Source organism: Python bivittatus, unplaced genomic scaffold, assembly GCF_059951505.1.
Source record: "Python bivittatus isolate LINGU-HERP-01145 unplaced genomic scaffold, Pbiv_v1 ctg000850_np1212, whole genome shotgun sequence".
In the NCBI taxonomy this organism is placed as follows: Eukaryota; Metazoa; Chordata; class Lepidosauria; order Squamata; family Pythonidae; genus Python; species Python bivittatus.
The window spans coordinates 66,466,753-66,480,872 of record NW_028277112.1 but is presented as its reverse complement, the minus strand read 5'-3'; the positions used below and the strand labels follow the sequence as shown (position 1 = coordinate 66,480,872).

At 43.9% G+C, this 14,120-nt stretch overlaps 1 long non-coding RNA gene across 1 annotated transcript; it reads right to left on the bottom strand.

Annotated features, from left to right (window-relative positions):
• Nucleotides 1-2,196: 2,196 nt before the first annotated feature.
• On the bottom strand, nucleotides 2,197-14,070 carry LOC148213870 (uncharacterized). The gene is made up of 3 exons (XR_015793810.1): nucleotides 13,895-14,070; nucleotides 3,431-3,529; nucleotides 2,197-2,925 (listed from the first exon to the last, which is right to left on the bottom strand). It is a non-coding gene; the product is annotated as an uncharacterized LOC148213870 (long non-coding RNA).
• Nucleotides 14,071-14,120: the final 50 nt, after the last annotated feature.

The window sequence follows — 14,120 nt, the reverse complement described above, 5'->3', positions numbered from 1 at the left end:
AAAAAAGAAGAAGGGTACTATTTATACAGACTCGAAGTATGCATTTGGAGTGGTTTGGAAAAATTTGGGATGAACAAGGAATGATCTAATGCTTAGGAAGTATGGCTGTGTTGGAATATATACTGGGGTTGTCCTCTTCATCTTTTCCCAGAAATAAAGGTCTTCTAGCACAAACACCACCCTTAGAATTTGCAGTCCACAATATCCAACCAGGAGAGTGGGTCCTGATCAAGTCCTGGAAAGAGTCTAAACTGCAACCAGAGTGGGAAGGCCCATTCCAAGTGCTCCTAATCACTGAGACATCTGTAAGGACAAGAGAAAAAGGGTGGACCCACTACACCAGAGTAAAGGGCCCAGTGGAAGAGCCAAAACCTGAGCAGACAATCCAAACCTTAAGAGGACCCGATGGACCTGAAGTTCCAGAGAAAATAAAGTCACGCTGGAGTATGGTGTCCTGGGGATGGGGGGTTTGTTCTATTAGTCATTATTGGGTTGATTGTGGTTTGCTGTGTGGAACGTCAGTTCTTTTGTGGGGAAGACGGAAACAGATCGTGTGGAAAGGACCAATGTGTGTGAATGTGTGTGTTTTGTGATTATAAGTGTATAACTAATTGTTGTGGTAGTCATTACACAGGACAACACTAGTGCAAGGTTGTTGTTTCCAGCTAATCATAGAACAGAGGCAGACAGTCAGACAACCAAACCCAAGATCTAAGGTAAGATTAACTAGTGATCCAGTAGGAGTAAAAATAATTGAGGTAATTGATCTGCAACAAACTATTGAAATAGAGACAGGGTATGGAGATGCAAATGTCTGGGTAGAATGGGTCAAATATACAGTAAAAGAACTTAAACAAGAGCAATTGCTATGCATGTGCTCTGGTAAACCTGTAGCTCAAGTGGTCCCCTTTCCCTTGGGATGGAAAAAGAATTTAAGAGGAAAATGCCACCCTCATTCTCTGCAGCGTATGGAAACCACATGGCATGCCTTACCAGGCAAGGTGTAGGAATCACCACAGCTGTAGGAGAATTAGAATCCTGCACTATAATTGATGGACATGGGAATTACTCTAACCTGAAAATTCCCAGGGCTGATTTATGGTGGTATTGTGGGGGGAAGACCTTGAGATCCACACTTCCTCCCTTTTGGACAGGCACTTGTGCAATTGTACAATTGGCTATCCCATTCACCTTGGCATTTGAAAAAGAAGCAATAGCTAAAAGGGTATCCCTAGCAAAATCTTTTGATGACAGAATTAATATTGACGCTATAGGGGTACCCAGGGGAGTTCCTGATGAGTTCAAGGCTAGGAATCAAATAGCTGCAGGATTTGAATCATTCTTGTTTTGGTGGGTAACCATAAATAAGAATGTGGACTGGATAAACTACATTTATTACAACCAGCAACCGCTCCTGATGGAACAATAACTAAAGCCTTACAGGGGCTAACCACTTAGGCAGAGGAATTAGCTGAGAATTCAGGGATAGATACTTCCCTGACAGGATGGCCAGAATCTTGGTTTGGGAAGTGGAAAGATATGGTGGTATCAATACTAGCTTCCCTGATAGTAGTGATAGGGATTTTAACTGCATTGGGATGCTGTATAATTCCCTGTGTTAGGGGCTTAGTCCAGAGGCTGATTGAAACAGCTATATCCAAACAAATGCCTCTGAAACCACCACCTTACAGTGAGAGTAGGTTCCTCTTAGAAGATTTAGCAGAGAACCCCAGAGAAAGGGAATGTGAAAATACGCTTTCCGAGTTGGAAGGATTGGTACCTCATCACACACTTAGAAATGTCAGGAGCCAAAGGCGACAAGAAGTTGCAATAATGCTACAAGAGCTTGACAGTGTCAAAATAAAAGAGTAAAAAGAAAAAGGGTGGATTGTGAGAGATGGATAAAATATTATTGACAAATAGTAGCTTGAGCATACTAAGAGTGCAGCTGTGTGAGAGATAAGGAAGTAGTGTTAAGTGTTATGGTTATCAAATAGTGGCAGATGGAGAGGAAGTTGTCTCCTTGTGTGGGACAATGTAAATAAAAACTAATTTAACCTGGGACAGTCTTTATCAGTATAATGCAATTAGCTGAAACCTTGAGCAAATTACCATAGACTTGCAATGGGGAAAAGGGGAGGGACCAGGAAGAAATCATAGAGCGGCCGGAAAGACTGTACACCCTGAGTACCTTAGCCAATGGGGAAAAGGGGAGGGACTTGTGATCGGGAATGTATATAATTAGGCTGGAGTGTGTATGTGGGCGTGGCTTCTTATTTGCAAGGAAGCCCACCAGCCTTTGCAAACGCTTCCAATAAAACTTTACTTCTGACCAACCCAGAGAGAGAGATTTGCGCTGCTTGTTTCGCACAGTAGCAAGTTGAGAAATGCAGGTCTTGGCAATGAAAAAGCAGGGGTGTGAAGTGAGAGAGAGCCTGGAGGCCCCCAAAGGCCAGGGATCGTAAAGAGAGAGATCCCTTCACTACTTCTGAATCTTGCTGCCGAGATAGGACAGCTTGAGTGATAACATGGTCTTCAGTCCCAAATCTGGGAGATGGTCTGCAGGCTATAAGAAAGAAACCTGCAAAGAGCCCCCAGGATCATGAGCAGCAGCCCCCTCTCCCCTCTGCTCCCTGTCATGTCTTAGCCGTTCAGCGATCAAAGACGCGTGGCTCTCCTTTTGTCCGGTCAGATTGCTGTTATCCCTATCTGGTTGAGCTTTTCACTTTGACTCAGATTATCAGTTCCCTTCACCGGACTTCACATCCAGTGCCAGCACACCTCCAGCCCAGTATTTCCAGCTATTTCTCCCCTCTGCTGTAACCTTGCAACAATTGCGGCTTCTTTGGCTATTCCTCCTCCTTTCCACTGCACGAAACACACCAACAGATGTTCAACATGAGATGACCCGGAAGGCTTCTTTACCTGCAGAGACAGGACAAAAAAAGGTGCTTTGGGAAACTGGCTAAATATTTCAGTTTCATCTAAGAAGTTGTACCATCGTATGGAACAGCTATTCAGTTTTGGCTGACTTACAAAACACTAAAGAGGTAAAAATGGCATGGAAGTAGATAAGGGGTGACTGGTTTCCAGATTATCCGCTCTGGAAGAAACAGCCCTTGAAGACGACACCTTTTGAGAGGTGACAATTTTGAGAATTAAAAAAAAAAATTGTTAAAAATGGCTCAGTCCTGGCATCTGACAGCAACAAGGTTACCTTCTGTCTTCAGGAAAGCTTCCCTAATGGACGGGGCAAATTCTATCCCACATCACAGAGCTGTACAGCCATACAGAAATCCGAGTCAAGTTAGCAATGAAACCAGCAAAATCTACGTCTCTGTCTCTATCTCTCATCTATCTCTCTATCATCTCTATCTACCGTAGTAGCTTACTTACTGGGCCTTAAACTTTATTTACATACTTTACTCACATACTGCAGGGGACTTTACCATTCCCTGATGATTTACTACTGGCTAGAGCGCCGCTCAGGAAGCCCTCGGCCCCTCGACTCTCCGTGACTGCCTGTGGTCTGGAGGATAGAAAAAAGATGACACAAATGCTGTGATGTCACCACACGAAGCTTGTCCTTTTGTTCTTGGATTCCCAAGGTCTGACACAAGTATGGAAGCCATCGGATTGACAGTGTGACATCATGACGTCACTTTCTTCCCTTGCCCCTCTTCCCCAGAGATGCCTAGGCAAACAACAGTTAGGCAGTCAGTCCTCAATAGCAGATTAAAGAGGTATTAAAGACCATCATACGAATTCTCGACTGGTGCAGCTAACGTCTTCCTATTTTTCCTTTTTGGAACTGCACATAGTCTCTTAACACTGGCAGTCCTAACCACAACAATCTATCTGCTCTAACCTAAAAACTATAACAACTTTCCTGCCTGTTATCTAAAGGATGTGATTATTCCTTCTTTTCACAGAAACTCTGCAGCTGTTTCTTGTTGATATGCAAATGACAAAGGTGCTGCTTGACTTCTTTTCCTGATACTGCTTTTCTGGAGCCAGATGTGGACAGGGAACAGCAGGCCATAAACCTGCCTGTGTGAGACTAGGCTGAAGCTGCCATAACCTAAAGATGAAGCAGGCATGTAAGCAGAGAGGAGAAAAGCCAGGAAACTTATCTATGAGATCCCTTCAGGGAGGTAGATAAGAAGAAAGCAAGTCGTTAAGGAAAATTAAGGAAAAAACAAAGGACCTGAACCAGAAAGAGGAGGTTGGGCCTGAGCACATGGAGGCCCTCACCCCAATCCCATCAACTTGTACTTTTGGGGATAAAAGAGGTCCCAAAGCCCGCCCACTCCGAGTCATCTGAGTCATCTTTGGATCCAGACTTGGCGGCTTCCGTCCCTCTAGCTAGTGCCTGGCAGCCTAGTTGGGAAGGACGTGGGTAAGTTTGGATGAGGACGTGTGTGTGTGTGTGTATGAGAAAGAGCAAATGTACCTTGCAACCAGTAAAGTTTTGCTGTTACTGTAAATTCACTGGGTCTCCGTGTATTACAAAGAACCTCTTGTGCCTCAGTGTTCGGTTGGGAGTGATTTGTGTGTATCCCTAATTATTTCCCGGCTGTTGACCAGGGCTGTGTGTCTGTCTGCTCCAGCCGCACCTATCTGGAAACCCAGGTAGAAAGCAAGGGGGGCTGACAAGATCCGCGTGCCTCAACAGGCTGTGAGTGTGTGAGTGAGTGACCATAAGCCGAACCTGGGAGCAGCATGTGTAACACCTGCCACAAGCGGCCTGCTGGAGGGGCTTGTCTTGGCTTCCCTCTCCCCTTATTCATGCCGATCAGAGTTGATTGGGACAGAATCTCTCTGAAGGGGATGCAGAATTAATCAGGAAAGCTTTGCTAATTGTGGGCATTCTGGCCCCTGTCATTCCTTCTGCCTTTGGGATCCTGCGGCTGCCTCAGCTGGCAACACTACGGTAGAGTGAGTAGCGGCAAAGATCAGTGAATCACTCGCCCTCTGGAATGGTTGTGCCCCGCAGTACATAAGGCTGTACATACTGCTTTTTTCTGCAAAAGTGAACACTTATTAGCTAGAGATGTAATTTTCCTGAAGAATTCATCTGAACGTGTACCTCCATTATCATAGATGAAGCCATCAAAATCATAAATTCTTCATGGTGATATCATAGTCCCAAAATATGAATATTTTGCTTGGGTGAACCCTAGACTCTGGTTACTGGGCAGTAGGCAATTTTTGTCAGTCAATCAATCAATCAATCAATCAATCAATCATCCAATCATGTTGCTTATTGAATTATCCATTTGGGACTTGCTCTGTCAGTGTTTCTTCCTACTGCTGCCAAGAAAACTACATGGATTTGTCTGAGAAGTCACCAAGAGTCAAGCAGAACTCTCAGGGGAATATACACGTTATGGAATTCAACAAATTACAGTGGAGCCATTCTCTCAAGCATCATGGGTTAGAATAGAAATTCTTATGGGCCTATTTGTTCTTGTATGTGACTCCTCTAAGATAAAACAGTGCTTAAATTACATATGTATCCATGGACCAAATCATTAAAAGAACAACCTTGAAATTAACTCTTCTACTTTTGCACACATTCGGACCTAACTTTGGATTTAGATTTTTACTTCTGTGTCGTTTGGTTGTATAAGGAAAATAACAGATGATCCAAAAAGTTGTGCATGAAACATGGAGCCTCCTGATTGTTACAAGGAATGCTTCCAAATCCACTGTTCAGTAATAAAGTACATCTGGAGCTGAAGCTGTTCTGGAAAAATGAATGAAAATCACTTCTGAAAAGTGTCAGCTTCTAACAGTACGCTTTAAGTTGCATTGTGTCCTGGCAATTTCAGGGCATCTCAGATGGCAATGATCGTTTTGATCCATTTCAGTCTGGCTTCTGGTCAGGGTTTTGGGACAGAGACTGCCCAGATTGCTTTGATCAGTGAGGTATGCCTGGGAATAGACGGGATAGAGCTATCGTTCCCTCTGATCGCTCTGTGGATGCTGAATCCTCCTCTCAACCATGGAGCCAGAACAGGCTGTGGTAGTGTCTCCAGTCCGGTTTAGAGGTGAGGATTCAGAGGGTGGTATTCAGACACTGGAGAGGGATGGCTGTTCAACCTCAGCGCCATCAGCTCACGGATGGTTGCTGGCAGGTGACATTCTGGTCCTGCCCTCCCTCCTCATGTCTAGTATCTTCATGAAACTCTCATGGACAATATCCTCTAGTAGTCGGGCTGAGGCATTATTACTGCAAAGATGATGCAAAACTCTCCCTTCCATTGCTATCTTCGGATCCTGAGGAGATGGTGGGCATCCTATATTGGACAGATCTACACAGATGCTATGTCCTTCCAATGTGGCAACCACCTCATCACAAAGTCTGCAATTTACACAGAAAGGATTGACATTGGTTGATAAAATGGAGTAGTAAATGGTCATTCCTGGGGTAACGAAGTAGAAAGAATTCTTAGGGGACATTCATGGAATTTATAACAGAATTTGTATTTGTCTGCATATGGGAGAAAAGGCAGGGTGGTGGTGGTGGAGGGAGTCTGCCTCCCTCCCTCTCTGCAGATGGGGCCAATTCATCCTTAAACTTTGTACCCGCAGGTCTGTAAGCCATTGATAGACTTCGAGGAACACCCAGAAAGTGACTGAGACTCATGGGCCCGTTTCATCCAGCCCTCGGTGTCATACAACAGCCACATCATTTCAATCCAGAAGCTCCCACTTGCGGGCAGGAGGATTATGACCTTTTCCCACTGTCCTTCTCCCTCAACGGCTCTGTGAGTTCTGCTACCTGTGACTCTGGAGGCTCAGAAATACATTATAGCCATGAAAACAATTCATCATTGATCACTGACACTTCCACCTAACCTGATGGGCATTGTCACCTGAGGTTCAGCAGTTTGATTTAGGGACATTTCTGCAGAGACACCAGCTTCATCCTCAAACCCTCAGAAACATTTTCACATCATCTGGCAAACGCTGCCTTCCTGTTGCTCTCCTCACTAGGTATAGAGTTTCCCATGACCAGAGAGCTGCACTCTCTCCAACTGACCGATGGGAGATATGCACAAACTGGCATCCAGGCAACATGCTATCCCATCTCACCCCTGTTCCCATTCCTGCTGTGTTTGCTTTCCCAGTCTGAAAAAAAAAGACCACCTCTCCACTTAGAAGCCCAGAGAAAGGACATGATATGTGAAACAGTGAAACAGCAAGACTTCCCTTCTGGAGGTAAGAACTGTTCTGACAACCTCCATGTTTTGGTATTGCTTTCTAAAGGATCTGGCAAGTTGACTCTATGCGGACAGGTTTAAATAAACAGAATTCTTTTTGTTTGTTAACTCATTTCCAAAAAAGCTTCTCTTCTATATAACCTTACTTTCACCGGTTCTTGGTTCTTGTTTCTATTCTTGTCTCAGACTTCTCTCAGACTTTTTCTGCTACTCAGTCAACTAAAGCCTCCAAAGCCATAAGAAGGGTAGGAAACCCTTCATAAGGCTTTTTTTCCTGTCTTTGAAAGACATTAGGCTGGAGAAAATCCCCTAATCTCTCTTGTGTTTGTGAGTCAGTCTTGACTCCCAGCATTCTTGGCATGTCTTTCCGAAGTGGCTTGCCAGCGCCTCCTTCCTAGGGCTGAGAGACAGTAACTGGCCCCAAGTCACCCAGTTGGATGCCGTGCAATGAAGGCAGGACTAGAACTTATAGTTCCCCAGTTTCTAGCCTGGTGCCTTAACCACTACACCAAACTGGCTCTCCACAAGAAATACTTAGCCCTTCCTCTCCTTGGCTTCAAAAGAAAAGAAAGGAAGGAAAACACACATTTGACAAGAACCTGCCACTTCCTTTGCAATGGCAAGCAGTTCCAAATGCACACACTGAATCAGATCCTAAATTTTACAGAGCAAAAGCCTATAAAACTTCATCTCTTCTTTGGTTCCTTTGTTTACAAGGTTCTCACATGCATTACTAAAGACAAGTACAATAATCAATCAGATTTCTACACACAACATATGCTCACTTGCTTCAAACCAAATGAACTGAACAACTGAATCTCCTTTTCTGTGCCAACTCCTTCTGCACTTTCTTACTTTCTCCCTCAAACTCTGTTTTTCATTACCTGCCCCTTTAAGGGCTCCCAGAAAAAGCCACCCGGTCGGAGCATTCGCTGGTCAGCTTTTACTGCTTATCATTCGTCCTGCCAACACTTTCCCTTTCCTGATCTTTTCTGACCATGGCCACAGACAAAAAATCCTTCACTTGTGTAGTGCGCTCCTCCCCATTTCCATATGCATTCATGTATACAATATTCCCCTTGTGTGAAACAAGCAGCACAAATCTCTCTGGGTTAGTCAGAAGTAAAGTTTATTGGAAGCGTTTGCAAAGGCTGGTGGGCTTCGTTGCAAATAAGAAGCCACGCTTCTTACAGATTTCAGCACATTTTATACAACCCTAGGCCGACACTCAAACTTCCCCATTTCCCCCATTGGCCGAGGTACTCTGAGGTCACAATCTTTCCGGCCGCTCTAGGATTTCTTCCTGGTCCCTCCCACCTCATCTATGGTAATTGCTCAAGGTTTCAGCTAATTGCATTATACTGATAAAGATTGCTCCAAATTAATTTTTATTTACATTGTCCCACACAAGGAGACAACTTCCTCTCCAATCTGCCACTATTTGATAACCATAACACTTAACACTACTTCCTTATCTCTCACACGGCTGCATTCTTAGCATACTCAAGTTACTATTTCTTTGTCAATAATAACAGATATTTTATCCATCTCTCACACCCTGACGCTTGTTAGGATTCTCATGTATGACTGTCACATCTGACCCTGGGTCCCTCACAGCCAACACCTCTTGTGCATTTCCATGAGCCCAGTAAATTGTTAATGGCAAATGGGGGCATTGGTCTCCAGGGAGAGCGGTCTATTAGCCTTAGCACTGGAGTTTTATCACAGCCCTAATCCAGAGGCTGGGGCATCTCCCACCCCCTTATGCCTTTTCTAGGTAGAGAAGAATAGAATTGCTCTTCAGTGGGGCTGTAGGGGTCACTTCCCTCGCTTGTGCTTTTCCTTGACCCTCTTTCTGGTCAGTGGCACATTTTTGTTTCCATATTTTATACAACTCTAGGGTCGAAATGTAGTTTATGTCTGCTTTGAACACCCCTATTTGAAGAAGGTCTCTAAACATTTGGCCCCGTGTTACTTTATTATCCAATTCTTTCTTCTCAGAACTTTCTCCCTCTTTAGCCACTCAAGTACGACATTTGGGAGCATTTTCTCTCTATAGATCTCCTAGTTGTTCTATCAGCACTACAGCCTCCCCCACGGTTGTTCCCTGTGCTGGATCCAGTAATGCCAGCAAAGGGCCACGCATATGGGAAGGGCCCCCTTTCATGAAACGTGCCCTCATCCCTGTGGTGAGATGTTGAACGCCAGGTCCTGCAAACCCCTGCTGGCACCTCCCTGCTTGCATGGCCATTCCTCTGAATTGATCTACTGCTTCTTCAGTGGTATGCTATGGAGGCACCTGTTCTTCCTGTGCGAAACAAGCAGCACAAATCTCTCTGTGGGTTAGTCAGAAGTAAAGTTTATTGGAAGCGTTTGCAAAGGCTGGTGGGCTTCCTTGCAAATAAGAAGCCACGCCCACATACACACTCCAGCCTAATTATATACATTCCCGATCGCAAGTCCCTCCCCTTTTCCCCATTGGCTAAGGTACTCAGGGTGTACAGTCTTTCCGGCCGCTCTATGATTTCTTCCTGGTCCCTCCTCTTTTCCCCATTGCAAGTCTATGGTAATTTGCTCAAGGTTTCAGCTAATTGCATTATACTGATAAAGACTGCCCCAGGTTAAATTAGTTTTTATTTACATTGTCCCACACAGGGAGACAACTTCCTCTCCATCTGCCACTATTTGATAACCATAACACTTAACACTACTTCCTTATCTCTCACACAGCTGCACTCTTAGTATGCTCAAGCTACTATTTGTCAATAATAACATATTTTATCCATCTCTCACATTCCCAGTCCATAGCAGCAGGAGGTCTGGCATGCATGGCCAGTACACCCCAATGAAATAAAGACCTTGCTACACCCACCTGAGGCAAGCTCAAATACTGATTCATCAAGGTGTCTCTGGATCATGCCCCCAACTTAACTAATTCCTCTCCAATTAAGGAAAGGCTGCTAGCTCCCTGATCCCACAATCTTACTCACCACTGGCTTAGCCTTTCTCCTGGCTTCTGCCTGTTAGTTTTAGACATATCAGCTAGCTTCTGCTGAGTGTACACTAATCTATGACAGTGTATGTTGCCTAAGCAGCCTGTGGGTTGCCAGGTGGCCCCGTAGATTTATTAGTGACCATAGGTCATGCCTCAGCTGCCCAAGCATTCTTATCTCCTTCATCCTCCCCTTCTGTCAAACTGGATTCCTCGTCATCCGAATCCCACATATCTCCATCCCAGGTTTCTGGATTCCACTCTCGGGATGAGATGAGAGCTCTAACTTTGTGAGGGTTAGGTACACAGCCTTTATTTACTTGTTTTTACTATTTTAATTTGGAAACCGAACAGCCATGGTGGGGGCTTGAAGAACTCTGCTTGTTGGGATGAATGGATAGACAGTTAGAAAAGAGTTATGGAAGATTGTTTTTATATATGGTAACTGCTGTGAGAGTATTATATTCACGAAAATGGAAAGACACTCAAATACCCACAATGGAGGAATGGCTGGTGAAAATGACAGAATGAGCAGGGATGGCAAAATCAGCTTGTTTGATTAGAGAAAGGACAATAACTGCATTTATTCGTGACTGGAAACCCCTTAGGGACTTTTTGCTGAAAAGGAAAAAAATGAACTTGTGATTTATGGGTGTGATGATTAGAAAGGGTAGATTATGGAAATAAGGAAATTATATTGTAACCTTAGAGAGGATAAAATATAAATGTACTTTTAGTTGCTGTTAGGAGGACAGCAATTAAAGCTTTTTCTTTATAACTTTCTCTTCTCTTCTCTTCTCTTCTCTTCTCTTCTCTTCTCTTCTCTTCTCTTCCTTTCTTTGCACTTCTTTTCACTTATTACTTTTCCTTCCTTTTCCTTTTCTCTTTCAAAATGTGTATTGTTTTTATTCTTTTTAAATTATAATTTTATGAAAGACTTGTAAAAAGAAAATAAAAAACTAATACAAACTCATATATAGTAGGAAAAAAGAAAGAAAAAGAAAGATTGAAAAGAAAGCTAAAAGTGCAAGAAAGAAAAAAGAAAAAATAGAAAAGAAAGAAAAAGATACAAAAAAGTGGCTTCTGATTTTCTTTGCAGCAGTTATAAGTACAACCCTGAGCTACATATAATCTCTTCTATTGGCATCATACATTCCTTCACTTGTTCTTCTTCTGTTTCAAATTTCAATAAAAGTTTATACATTTTAGCAATTACATGTTCGCCATTTGTATACAATGATGTATACTATTTCGAAGTCAGTCTTAGAATGTTCAGAACCATAAATTCTTGGGTCTACTTTAAATCTTTCTAATAGTTGTAAATAAGAGAACCATTGACAAGTGTATCCCTCTACCACCAGTTCTTCTCTTGATTTTATTTCACATTCTCCCGACAAAATTCTAGTATCTTACAATAGGTTAGCCACTTGTCACTGTTGGGGAGAATTTCTATGACAAAAATGAATGTTTTACCTACAATGATGTTTTTGTTTCAGACAATATCTGTTTTGACAACTGATGCGCCGTTTGAACAGTGGCAGAAGGATCTATCTAAATTTGTGTGGCAGGGGGAAAAAAAACCCTGGTTGAATACAAAATGTTACAAGATGGCAAGGAAAGAGGAGGATTGGGTTTACCTGATTTGAAATTTTACTTTGCAGTTTGCTGTTTGGTTTGGATGAAAGAGTGGGTGCTGTTGAGAAACTGAAGGCTTTTGGAATTAGGACACGACCTGAGATTTAGGTGGCATGGATATTTGTGGTACAACAAAATCAAGGTTAACGTGGATTTTAAAAATCACTATATGTCATATTCAGAATGTGGAACAGATACAAATCCAGGTTGTGCCTGAAAACACCTTTGTGGCTGTCAGCACAAGAAGCATTTTATAGACAAGAAATGTTAAGCCAACACAAATGGTATTGTTTTTATTCTTTAATTAAAATTTCTATATATAAAAGCGGCTGGACAGCGTAGTGGTTAGAGCACCGCCTTTGATGCAGGAGACCATCAAAGGGGTCTCTGGGTTCAAATCCCAGCTGGTATCTACCTTACCAGTAGGGGTCCTTGGGCAAAGACCCCCCAACGCTTCACCTGCCAACCTCAAATGTGAGAGTGACACAAACTAAAAGAGTCATGCCGGCTCGGACATCACCTGGATTAACAAGGTCTACATCAGATGTTGGGGAACCAGGAGAATCTGACGATAAGTGGGCTACTGGAACAAACCATATATGGATGAGACAAGAGAACTTGGAATTGATGGAATGCTACTACAACAGTAGACATAATGAGAGGGGATATATGAAACATATGAGGGAACTATGGATGGACAGAAGACCTACATCCACACTAACTGAGAAACAACTAGTTACCCAGTGCGTACCCACCACCAAAGGATAAGACAGGTCCTGAAGAGCCAGCTTAATGGGAAGAACAAGATCAATGCCATCAACACATATGCCCTGCCAGTCATCAGATATGCTGCCAGTATACTGAGCTGGTCAAAGGAGGACATGGAGGCTGCCGGTGTGAAGACCCGGAAGCTCCTCACAATGTATGGAGGTTTCCACCCCAAGTCCAACACCCAGAGATTGTACACCAGCTGTAAAGAGGGTGGGCAGTGTCTGATGAGTGTTAAGGCCACTGTCCTGGATGAAACCCAGAGCATCCAGGAGTACATCACTAAGATGGCACCCAAAGATAAGCTGCTGAGAGAATGCCTGAGGCAGCAGCAGACATGGGAGGAAGTTCAAGTGGAGGAAGTACCATGGCAAGACAAGTCCCTGCATGGGTTGTACCATTGACAGATAGCTGAGGTGGCTGACATTGGGAAATCCTATCAGTGGCTGGAAAGGGCTGGACTAAAAGACAGCACTGAGGCACTGATCATAGTAGCCCAAGCACTAAGCACCAGATCCATAGAAGCAGGGGTCTACCACACTAGACAGGACCCAAGGTGCAGATTGTGCAGAGGCCTCAGAGACAGTCCAACACATAGTGGCAGGGTGTAAGATGCAGGCAGGAACAGCATATACTGAACGGCACAACCAAGTAGCTGGCATTGCGTACAGGAACATCTGCACAGTGTATGGGCTAGACCCTCCCAAGGCCAGATGGGAGATTCCACAGAAGGTCGTGGAGATAACAGGGCTAAGATCCTGTGCGACTTCCAGATCCAGATGGACAGGCAGGTATTGGCCAATCAACCAGACATTGTGGTAGTAGACAAGGACCAGAAGACAGCAGTGGTGATAGATGTAGCGATGCCAAGTGACACAACATCAGGAAAAAGGAGTATCAGAAGCTGGAGAAGTACCAGGGCCTGAAGGAGGAACTAGAGAGGATGTGGAAAGTAAAGGCCAAAGTGGTCCCAGTGATGGTAGGAACACTCAGGGCTGTGACTCCTAAGCTGGGAGAGGGGCTCTAACAGATCCCAGGAACAACCTCAGAGCTCTCTGCCCAGAGGAGTGAAGTGCTAGGAACAGCTAAGATACTATGCAGAACCCTCAAACTCCCAGGCCTCTGGTAGAGGACGTGAGATTGAGGAAGACACATACCACCCATAAGGGTGAGAGGGAATTTTTTAATAAAACAAAACAAAGCACCTGATTCCACTAAGGTTGAGGGCACCATAAATTAGTCTGGAAAGCCTTTTCAGTAAATGACTCACCGGATATCATCAACTCAGCCTGTGCTGTTCAAGTCATATTGTTTTGCATCTTGCACGCCCTCTTGAATTTCTCATCTGAACTTCGTACTGCATTTTTCTGTGCAGTGTCATTGATTGGAAGGCTTTTTTTTTTACTTATGGTTGCTAACTGTGGTGTCTGCAGATAACTGGGAGACTCTCCTGGTTGGTTAGCTCCTACACAACTTCCTCATTGTGCCCTCATGAC